Below are 14381 nucleotides of genomic sequence, written 5' to 3' on the forward strand. Positions count from 1 at the left end.
AATACAGCACGTGTTCCACGTTTCTTTTGTAATTAATACAATTAAAAAATCTTGTAATTTATTATTTATACATTTAGTAAACTGATAACAAACATGCGAGCGCGTCAAAGAAATGCATTTCATGTGCGCAATGATCAGAATAAGAGTTTATTTTCTCTGTGCATTTATATTGCCCATTCATCCCTTCAATTAGCCCACGGGGGAAAAATAATAATAAATAAAGGGGAGGGGGATACAATTGCCGGATTTAGGTTTGTCTGGTATTAATGAAATTTGAGATGGTTCGACAAATCTTCCTAAAAGAGACAGATATAAAATTTCATGGAAATCCGCTTACTGGGAGTGTAATTGTGTTTGATGCAAGTGGACAGACATGGTGGAGACATTTTGTTAAGCACCTAAGACTATGAGGGGTCAGTATATGTTACCTTTAATTGTGTATTTTTCCATCAGTTTGCCGTTTGCTAGACGAGAAACCCTAGTTACTAGAAGAAGAAACCATGTAACCCTTTCTTTAGACCGACTAATCAAGTCACGATCTGAAAAAAAGCTCATGAACCCTTGCGCCTTTGATTCAAACTTGGGCATTTTCCACCCGATGTAGGAGCGCGCTGATTATAACCACTGCACTACTCGCGAGGTCCCTTTTACAAAATCGAAGGTAATATCGAAAAATAGATCGTAGCATGCATAACTAGTATTACCGCCCAACAGAGTAATTATGTCCTGTTATTGCTCGAGAAAACGGAGGTGGGAAGGGATTACTTCTAAAATTAGTTAAATTTTCCACGTCATAGATTCAGTCGTATTTGAAAGGCACCTTTGGTATGGGACAGATAATATTCACTTACGCAGTTGATGGGCAGTAGCAAATGTACAACTATGTGCAAAAGTCAAAGAAATTACAGAAATTATAAATATTTCAATTTCACCTTCCCAAGATCTTAGTAAAATTGAGATTTTGGAAAGGTATTGATGAAATAACTTATATTACTCTACAAGTAACTTGAAACCCACCAAAAACTATTGTTCTCCTATATGTTGATTATATATCGCGCACTGAGTTCAACTCAAGAACAGGAATGAATCATTCAACAGAGAACAGAACTTGACTCCATTGTTCGCCGTCCCTTTATGAACGTGCAGTGAAATCAGTTTGAAAACTTATCCCAAGTAAAGTTCAAATTGTTTGATTTCGAAAATGTCCCATAAGCTTAATGTGTTTCTTAATAATTTCAACGAACTTCTGAGAAATTCATTTTGGATGTTTAGACTTACTGCCTGCCCACTGTATTAGGACATTGAGCTAAATAGAGTTTTGATTCGTTAGTCAGAAATACTGCTTGGACGTGATTGAAAAGTGACACAAGTAAAATATAGACCATTCATGTGCCAAAACTGTCACCAATTCCAGGACTGAATTTGGCAAAGGATTGAGCTGACGAACATTGCATTCCCAATTCATCGCACAGATGCTTAATGGATTAGACTGATCCAGAGGAGACGTTTGAAGTCTTCTTCGTGTTCCTCAATCCACACTTCAACACTTTTGGCTTCCGCGGATGGCTGTATTATCATCTTAAAAGCACTCCTACCCATAAGGATGAAGATTTAGCACTGTCAGGTTTACCTAATGCGCAGCGATGTTCAAATGTGCTCTATCGTTCACGGTACTTTGTAGTGAAATCAGGGAACAAGGCTATCCTACGAAAACATGTCCAACACCAGTGCACACCTCCTCCGGTAGCGTGTGCACAGGTGGATGGTTCCATTTTCCTCGTGTTGTTTCCTTCAGATGTGCACTGTTCCATAGGTGCTGAAAACCGTAAATGGAGACTCATCACACCATAAGATTTACCTTCAGTCTCCTGTGTTCATCTTTACTTGGCGCAACATCTCTAGTTGCCTATACGCCATTAAAAATCAAATCAATCCTGCGTCACCTTTTGACACCATCACAGTCGTATTTTCTGATTGGTGTCTGAAACCTCACTTTCATGAGGGTTTCCTACTCCTGGTGCATCCTTTGTAGGGTTCTTGTCATGGTGTGGGTACTGAGTCCCACGAAGTCCCCTCATTAAATGTAGAGGTTAATTGTTCCGTCCATTGCAGTTGCATCTGTTCACAGATTATTTTCGGAATTTTTTTAGGCTCGAATTCATTGAAGACTCGAATGACGCCAATCTTTGAACATTCCACAAATTATCCGTCCTGTCTTCGTGAACGCCTTCGAAACGCACTAACAATCATACCTTTTCGGAATGCTGCGCGATCTCTTTTATTGGGCAACAGTCAGATCAGATTATTATTATTATTATCATTTTATTTCCACATCAGTGTGCACCCCTGGAACAGCCTGGTTCGGCTAGAAGGGTGTACATTATGCAAATTCCAGTTGATTACATTGATTGGAATTGCAAGAAATCAAAACAAATTGAAAATCAATAAATAAAATAATAAAAAATAAAATAAATAATAAAAAACACAACGCGGTGAATTCAGGGAAGCCTTTGCGGGAATTCTTTTCACATAATGTGCTTATTGTTCGTGTTTATAGAGTTCTTTCACTATGACCTGTCTATAGCGCTTCGAGCTCCAGAAAGAAGAGGCTTCAATTTCCAGGGTGTTATATATTCGTAATGTATTCGCCGGAAACACTGACTTAAGGTATTGCACGTTTTGCAGAGAAGATTGTGGACAAGGTGTGAAACTGCACAGAGTTCGTTCTGAGGTCCGAGGGTTTGCAGAAACACCCCAGATGTCGGGCGACTCCATTTGGTCGCATAGAAGTTGTGCCATGGTGTGTAGATTCCTCTCTTTAACGATGGTTTCCCAGGGTTTCATGCCAAGGTTTGCATAGAGCACGCTCCTAGAGATTGTGAAAGGGTAGCCCATCTGCCTGTTTAGCCAACTCAGGAGCCAATATTCAACCCCCAGAAATCTCTTTAGTTGAGTAGAGGAGGCTCCTGACCACCGAAGCGTAGAGCGGTACGGGTGTTAAATTTCTTCAGACGTATTCCAAAAGGAACTCTCGAGGCCTAAGACCGACCAAATCCTGCTGGATTGCTCAGAACGCCGCAAGCGTTTTTAGCCTGGCCAGCTTGAGGTGGTCTTTAAAAGTAAGCCCGTCATTCCACTTCAACCCCAAATCCGTTTCGGAGTGTACCTTTCTAATGGCGGTCCCATTTATTGTGAATATAATTTCATTAATAGTCCTCCTTTTTGTGAAGGTCATCTGAGCTTCTTTCTGAGGATTCAGTTTAAGTTCCAGATTCCTACATAATCCTGAAGTTCAAGCAGTACTATCTGATTTTCATAGACTACTGCCTCAGCTTTTGCTGGATCATTGGATGTGACCAGCATCTTAAGATCATCAGCATATGAAATGAAGTTTGGGTGCTTCGCAAGGAAAGGCTCCAGTGCTGCGGCAAAAAACCTTGATGAAAGAACTCTCCCTTGTAGGATGTCGACAGAGGTCGTGGTGGTCCTTTCCAATCTATGGTCATATTTAATAAAGATTTGCCTGTTGATCAGGAGTTGATGGAGGATAGCAAGAAAATTACCTTTGATTCTGAAATAATGCTTCAAAATTTTAATTAGCTCTGTTGTGTTGAGTGTATCAAAAGCTGCTCGTATGTTCAGGAATAAGATTTCAAGTTGTTTCTTATAATTTAGGGCTTTTTGGATTGCCCAGCTGGTCATTAATAGATTTGAAAGCGTAGACTTCCTAGGAATAACAGTATGAAAATGCTGTGGACGCCCATTGAAGCAGTGATACACTAAGATGGACTGTATCGTTTTCTCAAACGCTTTTAGTAGTCCACAGGAAATAGAGATTGCTCTGTAGCCTCTGGGATCTTTTGGTTTATTAGTTTTTGGAACTGGTAAAGCATGGTAGACATTCCAAATTGCCGGTGTGACACCAGTCTCGAGGATACGTTGAAGATGTGATGTAACAGGTCAATCACATAGATACTACATATTTTGAGAATGAAGAGGGGAAATCCGTCGGGACCAACTGTAGATTTATTACAAAGGCTGTTTATTGCTTTCATAATCCCCTTAAGATCTTAATATGCTTAAGCGCGGTCCTGGCCTTATCTGCGATGGCCGCTTCAGGGGGGGGGCCGGATGTTTTTTCCTGGTCAGTGTGGAAGGTTGACTGTGTCCACGGTTATCGTTTCTTCATCCATTTTCACCCGACGACCACGTGTGGAAACGATACGCTTGGAATGCCTAAGTTCTCTCTGGATATACTTGATGTGCCTTCTTCCGAACACGCAGGAAATTCGCTCTTTGTTTGTTTTAAGCGATGTGATCTAGCATGGAGCGAGACCTTTTCCAGGTTCTGTAGGCTTTTTGCTCTGTTTTTAAAAGCCTGTTTCGTTTCGGAATTTAACCACCACTTGGTATTTGAGGAGATGTTGTCTTCTACACACCAATGACGAGGTGGGAAGGAGCAGCAGTGCGTAGCACACGTTTCTTGATTAGACCGGGGTTTGAGCCCGTCACCACCAAATACGGGGGATGCGGAAAGGTCAAGGAATGACCACCGCATATCCCGGAGCAATATGGCCTTAGTTGTTAATGCTCCTAAAAACCAAACAACAAACAAACAAACACACCAATGAGAGCATTGTCTCAATTCATTAGAAATGACATTAATGGCCTCTTACACTGATTTGAAGCAGAGATTATTCCAATTAAATGCTTTAAGTTCAGTGAGGATAACATTTGGCCTGACCAGTTCAGTTGAAAACGTTGACCTTACCAGGTCGGTTACTGTATGCACTCGGTCTGCGCATTTGGTCCCAGCGACTGAGGTTAGAGGTGCCTGTGCAATTTCAAACACTATTGGGAGGTGGTCCGACACGAATTTCGAGTTATAGGAAATGATTTGTATTTGTTCCAAATTGTGGTAGACTCTGTCCAGGACTTTATTTCATCTGGTCGGTAGTGTATTCAATGGGATGATCCCCCCCAGGTCTACGTGGTATCTTCCATGTCTTGCCTTGCATCCTTGGCAGAGGCAAGTTGAAATCTAAAATGGTTGTTTGGATATCGGGGCATAGATGAGCAGGCATCCATGAGATAAGATCCTCTCTGATTGATGGGGGGGGGGTGTCCTGGTGGGAGATACACAAGGCAGATTTGGATCCTTTTTTTCATTTTTGCTGAAAATTGCAGTGATCGCTTCATAGTTTGACGTTTTACTGCTGTAGACATACATCTGCCCGAAAGAGGTCTTGTGGAATATGGCAATACCACCTCCTCTCTTATCCTTCCTAGAGTTTGCAATATATTGATAATGAGTGGAGCAATCCAAGTTGTTTTCCCCCATCAGCCCATGTTTCTGAGATCCAAATGAAATCAGTCTTCCTGGAGGAGCAGGGCTTGCAGGGTATGTAGCTTGTTAGCAAGGGTCCTAATATTTTGTAGAAAAAATGTCACTGTAGTTTGGATTACATCCACTTGCCTCGTGTTAGTTGATTACTATTGGTGTTCACTAGGGGCCTTGTGGATGGTATCTTTTTTTTGTTTCGATGAATGGCTTAATTAAGGCACCTGTCGGCCATACTGCAGGTTGAGCACCTCATGTAGATGTTCCCGAGAGCAAGACAGAATAAACGAGGAATGTTTTGGGGAAAAACCCACCATATTTTGTTTTGATGGCGCTAATATTTTGTTTTAGCCATCAATACAAAATTTATATTTTGTTTTGATGGCTCTAACCTTTACGCCAAGCTCTTTTTTTTATGTCCAGAAAGCTTTTGATAGCAGTGGCCTGGGTAGTAGGTGCCAAGCCTAGTGATGAACAGCTTAGCACGGGAAGTCACTGCTGTGATGTAAGTTTCGCAAACTTGCCTGAGCCGGAGAGTTTGGATGGAAGTTTTCGTCCGTTGAGTACACTTAGAGGTTGAATTAAGGGCGTTCGTTCCGTCTGGATTTGACATGGTGCACCTGGTAGACATGCCAGCATTTGTGTTAGCAACTACTGTCTGAACGACTTGTGCATAAGATCTGGTGGGTCCCTTGGCGTCAACCTAGAGTTCATGTTCTGCTCGCTTGGCAGGGGAGGAGAGGGCTGAGTTATGTTCTCTAAAATAATTTAGTTGGTTCGAACTGAGATCAACTTCTTTCACAGGCAAGTGCTTTAACCACTGGGCTTTATATTTATAGCATTTCATGTGCATGTCACATACTGTGCGACGTCTTCGAGTTACATATTTTGCGTAGATTGTTTACCCCAAACCTTACTGGGCCTATTAAATTTATTTATTTATTTGTGCATCTGAGCGGCTTTAGAGGCAGTCCACGGCTGCTATGGCCCCCACGTGCAGTGCTGCAGTGCCCACTAGCGGTGAAGGTCAATCCCGTCGTCCACTGCGACGTTGCCACGGTAACGGGAAGTAACGAGTTTACAAAAATCCGCTATGTCCAGAGACTGTCTTCAGAGCAAAAAAAAAAAAAAAAAAAAACCCTATTATATTTAGGCCACCCGAATAATTAAATTCATCTGCCGTGCTGTGTCTTATGTCTGTTAATTGCATGTGTTCTATGGTCGATTTGTCTTCAGAGCAGTCTCACTCTGGTTTGCATTTTTTTCAAGATCCAAGTAGGGTCGTTGGATATTTGTACCACTGTTAGTGATGAGTGTGCGCCGATGCCTCTTTCTGGGAGACACAGAACACAACTCATGAGGTGGAATATTGACATGGAATAGCTTTGACTGAGGGGAAAGAGATCTGTGTGATTTTGGGACATTTGCAGATGGAGAAGAACAGAACTTCACAGGATCAGTCACGCACCTCTTAATCTAATGAAGATGACGCAAAGTTCTCACCAAAACTAAGACGATTTGCTTGAGACCATTTCCGTTTTTCTGGAAATTGAATATTTCTTTCTCTTTGGACAATGCTTGCACTGTTTATCACCTCCAACATCTTCTGAGCTGTGATGATCAAAGTTATGTTCATAGTCACTAGGAAGTGCAGAGTCCAAAGCTGGCTCTAGCAAGGAATTTTGTCTACATCTGTTTTGGATGCGCATGATAATTGATGCCTGTCCTCACTGCTGTCTGCTCTATCTTCAAAATCTGTAATTTTTTCGAGAGTACCTCTGGCACGTTCTGACTGGGTACTTCTATCGAAATGGGACAGAAACAGTACAGACTATCCATATACTGCTGTAGCAATACGCTCTCGGCCCCTTCATCACCTGATTCTGTGCCCGAGTCATGATCATCTCATCCTTTGACTGTAATTGTTCGCTTTCATTCAGTGACTGTGTGCGAAGTTTATGGGTCAAATATCTGAGCATTTCAAGCGTGTTTCCAGCGACGGATAATCGCTGGAAATATGTCTGACAAGTGACAGTTTCGCCGCCTACCTCCTTGTCCGACCCCATTGAGCGACGGAAGAGTTACGATACCGTAGCAGCGGCTTCACGTCACATACCTAAAATAAGAAGACGTTATTACAATCATACTCTGGACACTCCTTTTATTTTCCTGTAAAGATCACCCTCTGCTTCGACAGCGCAGGAACAAAGAAATGGCAGTGTTACAGGCAGTATATAATCGACATCTTACCAGTTTAATATGGTTTTCCAGTTAGCACATCGATCGCCGCCTATATGTATGTGTGCATCCTCTTCATCTGATCGACATGTAGGGTGTCTTGTGTGGGTCAACTCTGCCGTAGTACGCTGTAAAGAGACAGAACTCTGTAAAATGGCCAAAACTGTATATAATGCTGTGTGTGTGTGTGTGTGTGTGTGTGTGTGTGTGTGTGTGTGTGTGTGTGTTGTTTAGTTGTTTCTGAACACTTTGGCACCATCAAGGCCCACGTGGTTAGCACAGCTCGGGACGAAAAACCTTTAGTTTTTTGTCCAGCGAACAGAAAATCGGCTACAGAGGACACGATTCGCAGATGTTATATATATATGTATGGTGTAAGTCGCTGATATGCCTAAACCCTACAGCGACCAACCAACCACCAACAAAACAATCACTTTGAAAGCCTGCTCAGTGACCGTCTACACCACGAGAAGGTGAGCCACGACTAAACCTCAACCGTGGCGGACCCCGAAAGTCTGGTACAGAATGGTCAAAGCAAGTTTGTTGGGATCGTTCTAAAAGGGGGGGGGGAATGTTTCTGTCCACTTTAGCTACCAGGAAATGGCGAGCATCCGTCTCTGGCAACGAGAAGGTGGGCCAGTTCTACTCGTACTAGTGGCGAAAACCCACAGGAATTCCAAGATACTAGACTAGACTAGAGCAAAGGTTCCCAAATTTTTATACTTTGAGCCCCTTAATTTTTCATAAATTTAACGTGTCCCCCGAGTTCCAGATGAGTATATTTTACCTAAAATTTAGCTATCAATATACATACTTTTAGTAATTAATATATACTTCAATGCGTTTAATCTCAGAAAAATAAAATACGAATAATAGAAATAAATAATAATAATAAAAAAATCTTCGTATCTAGATTATTGGGATGGTTTTTCCATATTTCATTTCAAAAAAAAAAAGTGTTTCATGAAAACATGGTCCCTCAGAAAACCAAATGTGTCCCCGGGTGGGCGCTCCACGCTTCGGGAAACTTTTCACTAGTAGCAGTGCAATGCCAGCAATACCCCATACCACTGGGAGACTAACCCAGGATACCAGCATAGGATCTCGCCTCTGGCGAACTAGAGATTAGCAAAATCCTCTCCCGGTAGGGATAAAAATAAAAACATGAAATAACTGAACACAATCTTTGACTTAGATTCATTATTTAGCAGAGATGGACACGTGAATATAAATTCGTTTCTTATTCTAGGCTGAGAAACCACGGTATGAAAATGGGTGTTGGAAGAGAGAGAAGAGAATGAGCCATTTGAGGAATTTTCCACCTTTAAAAAGTTTTTAAATTTTTTGTGTGACATCACGTGAATTAATTGTGTACATGATCCGAAATGAAGGAACATTTTGATCATTAGTTATTCCGCTCACGGTATTTAATAATGAAGTCACACTAAGCTAGCCATGCTTAGCCAATGATCCTTTCTTTCCCCCTCTAGCTGTCGATGTCCTGGTATCACCAAGGTGTTCCATAATATTCAGTTAATCCACTACGCTCTAGCGGAGTCCATTAACTGAATCAGTTACCGTGAAACTTTAGGCGGTGGATCTTCCTTATGAAAAGAGGAATCTTGCTGTTTTCGCTCATCTTACTTCTAATTCAGTTCCTCCCGCTGCTAGCAACAGGTTAGAATTAAATTACATAAACCGAGTATCTTCATTTAGCTTGTAATTTGCGATCGGCAAAGGGATAGTGAAAAGTCGGGCGATTGCTGAAGAAATTATGGGAGGAGAGTGATTGGTAAAAAAAAAAAAATATATATATATATATATACATCGTAAATAGTTTCATTTTTTTTTGATAATCTTTCAAATACTTATACCCCTATATTGTACGAAGAACTAAGAAATATTGGCAAATATACCAAGTTGGTACTCATTCAATATTAAGATGAATGAACTGTTCTTGTTTGCAAATTGTCTTTTTAGCGATGCCTTTTGGCATAACATCAATTTTCTCTATCTTTTGACCTCAATTAAGTCGATAATTCTTAACTATAACATTTCCACATAATCTGAAACAGTCCATCTCTCCATTTTATAAGAAGAATAAATTCATACCTTTAGAGTTATAGTCCTCTGCACTTACAAATATTCTTTCCAATAGTTTTCCAATACAAAACGTACTTCTCTGAGTCAACGCTGACAAATTAGTTGAAATCATGTCAGCTGAGGTGTTGATCATGGCAAGCAAATTGACGCAGTGTACCTTGATGTTATTCCTTTGTGACTTTAGAATGGGATTTTCATATAGGCTTCTTAGGTCGAGAGAGTAAATTTCCCCCTCTGAGTTATTCTAGCCCTCGTGCATAGCACAGTTGATAAGAATCGCCATCCTCCCCACACCGGGTGGAAAAGACTAGAGTTCGAATCCTGTCGATGACATGAGGAATATTTATGGGTCTCTTTCACAATGTGGCTGAGTTAGTCGGTCTCAGGCGAGGTAGCGTGGTTTTTTTCTCTCCTGGAAACTCGGGTTTTTCGTCCAGCAAACAGAAAATCGACCACAGCACATAAAACAGAACGCAATTTAATGAGTGTATACACGGAACAATATAGCTTTAGTCGCTGATGCTCCTAAAACCCTACTACTATGAATTTTCCAATCACCTCACGTATATATGAACTTGCCTAAAAAATATATTGTTGTTAACATCCCCTAAGTGTGCATTATTTCTGTAGAAGTGTCTGTTCACTGGCAGAATTACGGGTTTTTTTTTTTTTTTTTTTTTTGTTTTTTTTTCGTGCCGAAAAATCCCGAACATCTTACCGGAAAAACCTTACTCCCTCCGCTCGAGTTCGACTACCTAACTACCTACCTCGACTAAAGAGGACTTCAGAAATTTCTCCAGTCGATTTTAGCTCCCTGAAAAGCATTCTTGTGAATATTTGGGGATTTGTTTGAACCATAGTTTGCTTTTATTTATATTTTAATTGTATTTTTTGCATACTCTTCCTCTTGGTACAACTTGCTTTTGTATATCGTGTCAACAACCTATAATTGAATGATGCTTTTGGGCAATAAATGATTTTATAAAATTTCTTCCTTTTCAAAATTCTTAATTTTTCCTCAGTGCAGTGTCCGAATGTCTGACGCGTCCTAGTTTGGGTGGGGGAGGTTTAATAGTGCACTAGCTTACCCATTTAAGTACACCATGCCGTTTCTCATGCACATTAAACGTGTTGTCACGACAGGTTTTTCGTTTCAGAGGTAACAAAAATAAATTTAGCTACTTACTTGTTTTAAGTAGCTGTCTCAGAATGGGTGTAGATGACATGTCTATTCTTATCTTTCTCATTGTGTACTCCTACTTATAGCAAGGAACCGGTCTAACCCGAATTCTTCAGTCAGTTGTGAGCGTTCAAGTTTACTGATTTAACTTTTATCTTCTATTTAGGAAGAATGGTGCAGAGACAAGTGTAGGTCGGCTGATTGCATGTCAAATAAAAGAAGAGTCATTTTGCTGTCAGCATTGCAAACTTAGCTGGCTGTCGATCAACTGAAGAACTGTACTTAAATCTTTCCAAGGCAACTGATACTTACGCCGGGGGTTGTGATTTTCAGACGTTTAATGACTAAATCTAAACGGCTATCTTTGACCCGTTATCTAACAAGTAACGTTTCTCGTTCGTGTGGTAACATAGATGCATCTGTCTTTGCAGGAATACATTTTATAAATTATGTTGATTCATTTAGAATAAACTAATTATTATAGATACTATTTCCTAATTTTTCAAATTAGGGATTAGGTGAAAGTCCAGTTGTGCTAGATGCGGTTCATGTGGAGGATGGTTCAAGACTTCAAAGCCGCATCATGCAGTTCAGCCATATCAATGACAGGCTTGTGAGCAGGTGCTTTATCCTGGAGGAACAAGGCTCATTTGCCGAGTTTTTCTCTACATTTGTGAAATGGTCACTATGGGTTGTGAATAGAAATTGAATACAATTTTGGAAGGATGGCTGTATAAATTTTATCGAGTAGATTTGTGTTCTTTTAATACTTTTGATAAAATGACGCGACTGAAATAAAATTTCATATATGAGATACTTTCCAATAGCTTTTATCCTTGCTGTGGTAACATAAAAGGTGGTATGGAGCTATTCCCCTAGATGGCGATATTGTATACCTTTGCAACCACTTTGGCGTCAATCTCGTTCATCTAGCTTTCTTCAGTGTTATTGTACGCACCTCTGAGTAAGATTTTCTTGAGTATCCTTTTATGATTGTGATTTAATAGGATGATGGATTTGAAATAAATTCATAATTATCAGGAACATTCCCACTTTAGGATGACCTGATCTTCCTTTTGGAGGTCCTCAGAAAAGATGAAACTTTGGTTGGTCGGGATCGTGCACCAATAAACTTCCACAGGTTTAAATTTTAAACTAAAAGAAGAAGAAATTTATTGCAACCATCTTACCAAGGTCGAATGAAGCACGGGTTTCAAAAGCCCTTCCAGCAATGGAAAAATCGCTGGGTAAGGGTATATTACCCCCTCGCAATATGGTAGTGTACCTTACCATTGTTTTATAGTCTGGAAACTTTTTGGTAGCGCTTAGTAAACATTTGGAAATAATTGCTGCTACCGTAATAGTTTACAAGTACACTGTGTTGTCAAGGTATTGGGACTGCATAGGAGAGATGTGGCCAACCTTTGAGCTTAGGAGCTACATCATTTTATTTTTACTTTGCAAGGCGATCTGCTTCTCACACTCCCAAATATTTTGCTCCATCCTGTAAAAATATAAATTTATTTTAATAAAATAGTCTTTCAAATTAGTGATTGAGGGAAAGGTAATGCAGAATAATTTTAATTGTGCTGTATGTTTCTCAAAATTAGTAGAAAATCTGAGTCAAAATCGCCAGATATTTTTCAGATAATGAGGTTCATAAATACTCAACTAAATTATGCAGATAGTTGTCCAGTTCATCATTGGTCAGACATTGTATGAAACTGGTATTTTCGGTCTAGATATTTTAAAAATTCGAATTACGCCGAATTTCATATATCGCTGTCGGTGAGAAGATGCCAGGCAGGTTTTTTTTTTTTTTTCTTCGAAATAGGTAAAAGTCCGATGGGGTTAGATCTGGTAAATATGGGAGATGGTCCAGGACTTCAAAGGCGCACTCATGCAGTGCAGCCATGGCATTGACAGACCTGTAACCAGGCAAGTTATTCTGTTGGAACAAGACTCCTTTGCTAAGTTTTTATCTACGTTTGTCTTTGATGTTTTCACTTAAACCCCTCACAAGGTCTGCGCAAATATAGCCTTGTGACTGTCTAGCTTTTACGAAGGTAATCCACTAGCAACACTCCATCTGCATCCTGAAAAAAAAAAAAAAAAAAAACGATACCATCTTGCCAGCAGAAGAATCGACTTGGCTTTTTTTTGGAGTGGGGAAGAGCTGTATTTTCACTGTTTGGACTGCTCCATTGTCTCTTGCTGAACGTGATGGACTCGAATCTCATCCAACGTCACAAATCTTGCAAGTAAATTTGCTATAGCTGCTTGAAAACGGCGCAGATATTCACTTGACAACTCTTGTACGTTTTTTATCTGCTGTCAACAACTTTAGCAGAAGGTAAAGTTGTTGACATCGTGCTGACACCTTTTTTCATAGCGAGAACCTCTGTTATTATGTGGTATGTACGTACAGATGAAATGCCCAAGACGCTGGCAAGGTACCGGACTGTCATTCGTCGATCACTCATCACCAGACCTTGCACAGTGTCAACTTCTAGAGTGATGGACTTTGCAGGTTTTCCACGGCGTGTGTCTTCCAGGCGCTCCCTCTCTTGTTTAAATTCTGTTATCCACTTTTTAATCATGGAAAAGGAAGGGTATCCTCCCCTAATTTCATAAATGTATCCTCATGATTGCTTTGGCGTTAGTCCCTTCCCCCATATTGAATGACTCTACGGTAACTGATTTTGTCCATCTATTTCTTATTCGTACAACTTTGTTAACTTCAGGACCTGTAATTAAAAAAGACTATGGAAATTGAATTAAACTTGGTGGCTTGCTATTTGAAGTGAAATTTTTCACATCAAATAGTACAGTGTAAAAAAAATAATAATTACAGAACTTTTTAACACTGTACCATGGCCCTTGCTATACTTGGGCCACCACGAATTTATCAAACACCCGTCGTATAATGGAATTTGCAAACCTGAGAGGCACAGTCATCATAGTTTGGGATCTTACTAAGAAATTATAGAGAATTAGGGGTGACTTGTTGGCGTACAACTGTTCATTCCAGTGTCACGTTTGATGAAACAGTCATCTGTATCTAAACCAATTAATCTGTTGATTAACGAGCTATTAAAATGAGTAGTTAATCTGAAACAAGACAGTGGTCCGTGTAGCTGGACATCGTCAGAAGATAATCTACAACGATGATAGTCATGATTGATTGCGCTTTTTCCTTCGTGCCTATAATGAACACTTATGGCATGGCATTTCAGACGATTAAAAACAAGATTCTATGTACTCCACCAATTATTGTCTAACCGATTGTTTGAATTAAAAGTAGGCTTTTTATTCTGGATCGACTCGAAATGTCTTCCGGCCCTCTGCACATATGGTGCAGTTCATTCAAATTACGCAAATAGGGAAGTTATTTTGCATGTGTGATACAATTCAGTTATTTCGCAGACGATGCAGGTATGGAACTTACTCTATATGTGTGAAATATACAAAATATGCAGACGTCTTTCAGTCGTCTGCATGTTCAAAGGCATGTAAGGT

General features: G+C 40.1%; 1 protein-coding gene across 2 annotated transcripts in view; it reads left to right on the plus strand.

Annotated features, from left to right (window-relative positions):
* Positions 1–14381, plus strand: part of LOC150075908 (TGF-beta receptor type-1-like) — a 674197-nt gene that overhangs the window by 302450 nt on the left and 357366 nt on the right. The gene's annotated exons all lie outside the window — the stretch shown is intronic.

This window comes from Mastigoproctus giganteus, chromosome 13, assembly GCF_048544385.1.
Source record: "Mastigoproctus giganteus isolate SK-2022 chromosome 13, ASM4854438v1, whole genome shotgun sequence".
NCBI lineage: Eukaryota > Metazoa > Arthropoda > Arachnida > Uropygi > Thelyphonidae > Mastigoproctus > Mastigoproctus giganteus.